Here is an 8,332-nt window from a genome sequence, read left to right on the forward strand (position 1 = left end):
TATGAAGTGGAGGCAATCATAATAGATCAGATACAGTGAAATTGATACCAGGTGTACAAGAACCTGTGTAGCCCCATAGAATCCTGAACCTGAATCCTGTGGGGAGATTCTTTGATTTTTCCAGGGTAAAAAGTAGTCTATGCAATCTTGAGATGCAAGCTAGCTTGGTATTAAATAGATGATACCTGCATCATTCATGTGGATTTGTTTTTCGAAAATCCTGTGGGAACTCTTTCATTTTCCTGGACAAAAGTAGCCTACGTATGTCCCTGGGATGCATATTATAAAAGTTAGCAGACAGAACACTTTTGCATTTATAATATTACTTAAGTAATATGGGCAAGTAAGTAATTTAAACCACATCTTATAAGTAAAAGTGAATAACTAATAAGTTAAACATCAGTTTCTAACTTCATATTAAACATGAGATATAAAAGAAAATGTAACAAATTGTTTACATTGAATTTGTATGAACATTAAGGACGTCTTTGCAAAATGAATAGGTATCAAAATTGCACTACTACATAAGTACACTGCCCACACGCACACAGCTGCGTCAAAATGAGTGAATCGATTTGATTTTGATACTTTTATTTTATTTTATATTTGGTCATCTATTTTTTTTTAACAGTTTTTTTTTTAAATATGTATCTTGACAATAATACAGTAAGTAGAACAGTGCCTACAGACTAAGGGTCTGATGATGAAATATTTCACCATGACTTCTTGGCAATGAACAACATTTCCATGCTTATGAAATTATGAGCTCCTACTATGACTAAAATAATCTGAGAAGGATAGCATTACATTACCTCCCGACTTGATGAAATTGCATACTTTGGAACCTACTACTGGAACTCGGAGACGAATAGAGCTAGGTGTTTCGAGTTTGGGCTCATTTTCTTAGTCATGATGAGATCTTACCTCCGGATTTGTGGAGTGACCTGATGGTATACCTCGGAAGTCACTATTGGAACTCGGAGACGAATAGAGCTAGGTGTTTCGAGTTTGGGCTCATTTTCTTAGTCATGATGAGATCTTACCTCCGGATTTGTGGAGTGACCTGATGGTATACCTCGGAAGTCACTATTGGAACTCGGAGACGAATAGAGCTAGGTGTTTCGAGTTTGGGCTCATTTTCTTAGTCATGATGAGATCTTACCTCCGGATTTGTGGAGTGACCTGATGGTATACCTCAAAAGTCACTATTGGAACTCGGAGACGAATAGAGCTAGGTGTTTCGAGTTTGGGCTCATTTTCTTAGTCATGATGATATCTTACCTCCGGATTTGTGGAGTGACCTGATGGTATACCTCGGAAGTCACTATTGGAACTCGGAGACGAATAGAGCTAGGTGTTTCGAGTTTGGGCTCATTTTCTTAGTCATGATGAAATCTTACCTCCGGATTTGTGGAGTGACCTGATGGTATACTTTGGAAGTCACTATTGGAACTCGGAGACGAATAGAGCTAGGTGTTTCGAGTTTGGGCTCATTTTCTTAGTCATGATGAGATCTTACCTCCGGATTTGTGGAGTGACCTGATGGTATACCTCGGAAGTCACTATTGGAACTCGGAGACGAATAGAGCTAGGTGTTTCGAGTTTGGGCTCATTTTCTTAGTCATGATGAGATCTTACCTCCGGATTTGTGGAGTGACCTGATGGTATATCTCGGAAGTCACTATTGGAACTCGGAGACGAATAGAGCTAGGTGTTTCGAGTTTGGGCTCATTTTATTAGTCATGATGAGATCTTACCTCCGGATTTGTGGAGTGACCTGATGGTATACCTCGGGAGTCCCTATTGGAACTCGGAGACGAATAGAGCTAGGTGTTTCGAGTTTGGGCTCATTTTCTTAGTCATGAAGAGATCTTACCTCCGGATTTGTGGAGTGACCTGATGGTATACCTCGGAAGTCACTATTGGAACTCGGAGACGAATAGAGCTAGGTGTTTTGAGTTTGGGCTCATTTTCTTAGTCATGAAGAGATCTTACCTCCGGATTTGTGGAGTGACCTGATGGTATACCTCGGAAGTCACTATTGGAACTCGGAGACGAATAGAGCTAGGTGTTTCGAGTTTGGGCTCATTTTCTTAGTCATGATGAAATCTTACCTCCGGATTTGTGGAGTGACCTGATGGTATACTTTGGAAGTCACTATTGGAACTCGGAGACGAATAAAGCTAGCTGTTTCGAGTTCGGGCTCATTTTCTTAGTCATGATGAGATCTTACCTCCGGATTTGTGGAGTGACCTGATGGTATACCTCGGAAGTCACTATTGGAACTTACAAAACGAGCTCAAACTCATAACATCTAACTCTACTCGACTCGAAAGTCCAATAGTGGCTTTTGAAGTATACCTTCAGAGCACTCCAACAAGTTTCAAGGTATAATCTCGTCATAACTAACAAAACGAGCCCAAACTCGAAACACCTAGCTCTATTCGTCTCCGAGTTCCAATAGTGACTTCCTAGGTATACCATCAGGTCACTCCACAAATCCGGAGGTAAGATCTCATCATGACTAAGAAAATGAGCCCAAACTCGAAACACCTAGCTCTATTCGTCTCCGAGTTCCAATAGTGACTTCCGAGGTATACCATCAGGTCACTCCACAAATCCGGAGGTAAGATCTCATCATGACTAAGAAAATGAGTCCAAACTCGAAACACCTAGCTCTATTCGTCTTCGAGTTCCAATAGTGACTTCCAAAGTATACCATCAGGTCACTCCACAAATCCGGAGGTAAGATCTCATCATGACTAAGAAAATGAGCCCAAACTCGAAACACCTAGCTCTATTCGTCTCCGAGTTCCAATAGTGACTTCCGAGGTATACCATCAGGTCACTCCACAAATCCGGAGGTAACATCTCATCATGACTAATAAAATGAGCCCAAACTCGAAACACCTAGCTCTATTCGTCTCCGAGTTCCAATAGTGACTTCCGAGGTATACCATCAGGTCACTCCACAAATCCGGAGGTAAGATCTCATCATGACTAAGAAAATGAGCCCAAACTCGAAACACCTAGCTCTATTCGTCTCCGAGTTCCAATAGTGACTTCCGAGGTATACCATCAGGTCACTCCACAAATCCGGAGGTAAGATCTCATCATGACTAAGAAAATGAGCCCAAACTCGAAACACCTAGCTCTATTCGTCTCCGAGTTCCAATAGTGACTTCCGAGGTATACCATCAGGTCACTCCACAAATCCGGAGGTAAGATCTCTTCATGACTAAGAAAATGAGCCCAAACTCAAAACACCTAGCTCTATTCGTCTCCGAGTTCCAATAGTGACTTCCGATGATACCATCAGGTCACTCCACAAATCCGGAGGTAAGATCTCATCATGACTAAGAAAATGAGCCCAAACTCGAAACACCTAGCTCTATTCGTCTCCGAGTTCCAATAGTGACTTCCGATGATACCATCAGGTCACTCCACAAATCCGGAGGTAAGATCTCATCATGACTAAGAAAATGAGCCCAAACTCGAAACACCTAGCTCTATTCGTCTCCGAGTTCCAATAGTGACTTCCGAGGTATACCATCAGGTCACTCCACAAATCCGGAGGTAAGATCTCATCATGACTAAGAAAATGAGCCCAAACTCGAAACACCTAGCTCTATTCGTCTCCGAGTTCCAATAGTGACTTCCGAGGTATACCATCAGGTCACTTCACAAATCCGGAGGTAAGATCTCATCATGACTAAGAAAATGAGCCCAAACTCGAAACACCTAGCTCTATTCGTCTCCGAGTTCCAATAGTGACTTCCGAGGTATACCATCAGGTCACTTCACAAATCCGGAGGTAAGATCTCATCATGACTAAGAAAATGAGCCCAAACTCGAAACACCTAGCTCTATTCGTCTCCGAGTTCCAATAGTGACTTCCGAGGTATACCATCAGGTCACTCCACAAATCCGGAGGTAAGATCTCATCATGACTAAGAAAATGAGCCCAAACTCGAAACACCTAGCTCTATTCGTCTCCGAGTTCCAATAGTGACTTCCGAGGTATACCATCAGGTCACTCCACAAATCCGGAGGTAAGATCTCATCATGACTAAGAAATTGAGCCCAAACTCGAAACACCTAGCTCTATTCGTCTCCGAGTACCAATAGTGGCTTCCGAGGTACACCATCAGGTCACTCCACAAATCCTGAGGTAAGATCTCATCATGACTAAGAAAATGAGCTCAAACTCGAAAAACCTAGCTCTATTCGTCTCCGAGTTCCAATAGTGGCTTCCGAGGTATACTATCAGGTCACTCCACAAACCCGGAGGTAAGATCTCATCATGACTAAGAAAATGAGCCCAAACTCGAAACATCTAGCTCTATTCGTCTCCGAGTTCCAATAGTGACTTCCGAGGTATACCATCAGGTCACTCCACAAATATGGAGGTAAGATCTCATCATGACTAAGAAAATGAGCCCGAACTCGAAACAGCTAGCTCTATTCGTCTCCGAGTTCCAATAGTGACTTCCGAGGTATACCATCAGGTCACTTCACAAATCCGGAGGTAACATCTCATCATGACTAAGAAAATGAGCCCAAACTCGAAACACCTAGCTCTATTCGTCTCCGAGTTCCAATAGTGACTTCCGAGGTATACCATCAGGTCACTCCACAAATCCGGAGGTAAGATCTCATCATGACTAAGAAAATGAGCCCAAACTCGAAACACCTAGCTCTATTCGTCTCCGAGTTCCAATAGTGACTTCCAAGGTGTACCATCAGGTCACTCCACAAATCCGGAGGTAATATCTCATCATGACTAACAAAATGAGCCCGAACTCGACACAGCTAGCTCTATTCGTCTCCGAGTTCCAATAGTGACTTCCGAGGTATACCATCAGGTCACTCCACAAATCCGGAGGTAAGATCTTATCATGACTAAGAAAATGAGCCCAAACTCGAAACACCTAGCTCTATTCGTCTCCGAGTTCCAATAGTGACTTCCGAGGTATACCATCAGGTCCCTCCACAAATCCGGAGGTAAGATCTCATCATTACTAAGAAAATGAGCCCAAACTCGAAACACCTAGCTCTATTCGTCTCCGAGTTCCAATAGTGACTTCCGAGGTATACCATCAGGTCACTCCACAAATCCGGAGGTAAGATCTCATCATGACTAAGAAAATGAGCCCAAACTCGAAACACCTAGCTCTATTCGTCTCCGAGTTCCAATAGTGACTTCCGAGGTATACCATCAGGTCACTCCACAAATCCGGAGGTAAGATATCATCATTACTAAGAAAATGAGCCCAAACTCGAAACACCTAGCTCTATTCGTCTCCGAGTTCCAATAGTGACTTCCGAGGTATACCATCAGGTCACTCCACAAATCCGGAGGTAAGATCTCATCATGACTAAGAAAATGAGCCCAAACTCGAAACACCTAGCTCTATTCGTCTCCGAGTTCCAATAGTGACTTCCGAGGTATACCATCAGGTCACTCCACAAATCCGGAGGTAAGATCTCATCATGACTAAGAAAATGAGCCCAAACTCGAAACACCTAGCTCTATTCGTCTCCGAGTTCCAATAGTGACTTCCGAGGTATACCATCAGGTCACTCCACAAATCCGGAGGTAAGATCTCATCATTACTAAGAAAATGAGCCCAAACTCGAAACACCTAGCTCTATTCGTCTCCGAGTTCCAATAGTGACTTCCGAGGTATACCATCAGGTCACTCCACAAATCCGGAGGTAAGATCTCATCATGACTAAGAAAATGAGCCCAAACTCGAAACACCTAGCTCTATTCGTCTCCGAGTTCCAATAGTGACTTCCGAGGTATACCATCAGGTCACTCCACAAATCCGGAGGTAAGATCTCTTCATGACTAAGAAAATGAGCCCAAACTCGAAACACCTAGCTCTATTCGTCTCCGAGTTCCAATAGTGACTTCCGAGGTATACCATCAGGTCACTCCACAAATCCGGAGGTAAGATCTCATCATGACTAAGAAAATGAGCCCAAACTCGAAACACCTAGCTCTATTCGTCTCCGAGTTCCAATAGTGACTTCCGAGGTATACCATCAGGTCACTCCACAAATCCGGAGGTAAGATCTCATCATTACTAAGAAAATGAGCCCAAACTCGAAACACCTAGCTCTATTCGTCTCCGAGTTCCAATAGTGACTTCCGAGGTATACCATCAGGTCACTCCACAAATCCGGAGGTAAGATCTCATCATGACTAAGAAAATGAGCCCAAACTCGAAACACCTAGCTCTATTCGTCTCCGAGTTCCAATAGTGACTTCCGAGGTATACCATCAGGTCACTCCACAAATCCGGAGGTAAGATCTCTTCATGACTAAGAAAATGAGCCCAAACTCGAAGCACCTAGCTCTATTCGTCTCCGAGTTCCAATAGTGACTTCCGAGGTATACCATCAGGTCACTCCACAAATCCGGAGGTAAGATCTCATCATGACTAAGAAAATGAGCCCAAACTCGAAACACCTAGCTCTATTCGTCTCCGAGTTCCAATAGTGACTTTCGAGGTATACCATCAGGTCACTCCACAAATCCGGAGGTAAGATCTCGTCATGACTAAGAAAACGAGCCCAAACTGGACACATCTAGTTCTTCTAGTCTTCAAGTTCCTGTCGCAGCCTTCGAAGTTCACTATCAGATCACTATCATGCTCATGAAAAAAATCCAGCTAACGATAAAATGTGATAATAGGTACATAATATTATCATTATTATCTTACCTTGCCAAAATATCAGCACAATCACGGAATAAGTACCTATAAATATCAGTTAGGGTTTTGTCGAACTATTTTGTGTTCGTACAGCGATCTTTTCCACATCAAAAAATTATAGCAACCGACGCAGAGACCACCCACGAAGGCGGCTGGCCGCTGACTGATATAATTTTGAAATCATACCATTGCCTGCCCAATATCAAAATAACCCTTAGTGCACTGTATTAAGGTTTGCGGTTGAAGCAAAATACGTGAAAAATTTATACACGATGTTTTTATTTATTTTTATACTATTATTAATATAGTAATCCTATATTTTGAGGTGCACATTATGTGCTAACGGAAAATATTTATTAGAAGAATAAAATCCGTACGTAAACTGAGAAAAATGTACCTAAACTTGACCCTAAATCGTTAATTCTGCGTGGAAGAGGTGAAGGAAAATCGTTCTTATAGTATCAAAATTAATGATTTTATCAAAAAATTACTCGATCTCTGGAGATAAAGGACCAATCTATTTTTAGCAATCTGTAGTTCCAATTTACTTAGTATATTTTAGCCACAAAGCGTACCGAAAATCTATACAAGTGTGCAAATACGTCCTTAATGAACCTGTTTCACTAATCATTGATTACACAATTACAAGATAACAACACGAACTTTTCACTTACGATTATCCGCAATTAGTAATTCATAGAGGTTATTTTATCAGTCTAAATCTTGAGACATATCGATCGCCAATTCTAGGCTGAAAGAATTGGTTTTAAGCATCTGTTTATATAGTCATGTCTCATTGAACGAGATTTGATTATCAACAATAACGTACTTTGAACAGTTTGTACCTAATTATGTTCGTTAATTTGGAAATGGCTCGTTTATTTTGCGCGAAAATGGTAAAATCATCTGAAAGAACATGGCATGGAAATGACTCAGATTAAAACGTCAAAATCCATATCTACTGTCAATTTTGCCACATCAACGAACAGAAGAATTTGCAGAAGTTCCTTGGACATAAGGAAAGATGAATTGGAAATAATGTTGACAAATTGGTAAGCTGGCAATTAGTTAAAATTTCGGCAAATAGCAGAACGGCCATATTGAACGGTAAGCAGCTGAAGATCAAGAGACAGTTCAATCGTAGGGTATTGCACTAAACCTAGATTAGCGTTATTCAATGTATACTTACGAGATTGTAAAAGCACTACAATTTGCACTTTTGTTTTGAAAATTGGCACACACTCAATTCACACTGCACACACAAGACCCGAGACAGAAAACCGTTTCGTTCCAAGGGCTCAAATTCACACAATTCGCTTGATACAATACAATGGCGAGACGACGAGTTTCGATTTTTCTTTTTCTCCTTCTCCGAACGGCAAACTGAAGTTTAGCAGTGCCATCTGTTAATGATTTTGTGCAACTTAGAAGTTTATTTGTATGGCTACCCTAAAGAAAGAGATGAAGGTAGAAATTGTAGTGTGTTAGAGTGAGAAAAAGTTCTCGAACAACCTATGAACAACCACAGATAAAAATAATATTGTTTCCCGATTAGAATTGGTCGGTTTTATCGGTTATTTTTGAGTAAGACTGAAAAATGAAAAAGTAAC

At 41.4% G+C, this 8,332-nt stretch overlaps 1 protein-coding gene across 1 annotated transcript in view; it reads right to left on the reverse strand.

The window, feature by feature from the left end:
• The window catches only part of LOC123872377 (lissencephaly-1 homolog), a 51,189-nt gene extending 43,071 nt beyond the window's left edge, over nucleotides 1-8,118 (reverse strand). The window contains exon 1 of the mRNA XM_045916609.1: nucleotides 7,912-8,118. The gene's annotated coding sequence lies outside the window, so the exon portion shown is untranslated. The remainder of the gene's footprint in view (nucleotides 1-7,911) is intronic.
• Between the last annotated feature and the right edge of the window lie 214 nt (nucleotides 8,119-8,332).

This window comes from Maniola jurtina, chromosome 15, assembly GCF_905333055.1.
Source record: "Maniola jurtina chromosome 15, ilManJurt1.1, whole genome shotgun sequence".
Taxonomy (NCBI): Eukaryota; Metazoa; Arthropoda; class Insecta; order Lepidoptera; family Nymphalidae; genus Maniola; species Maniola jurtina.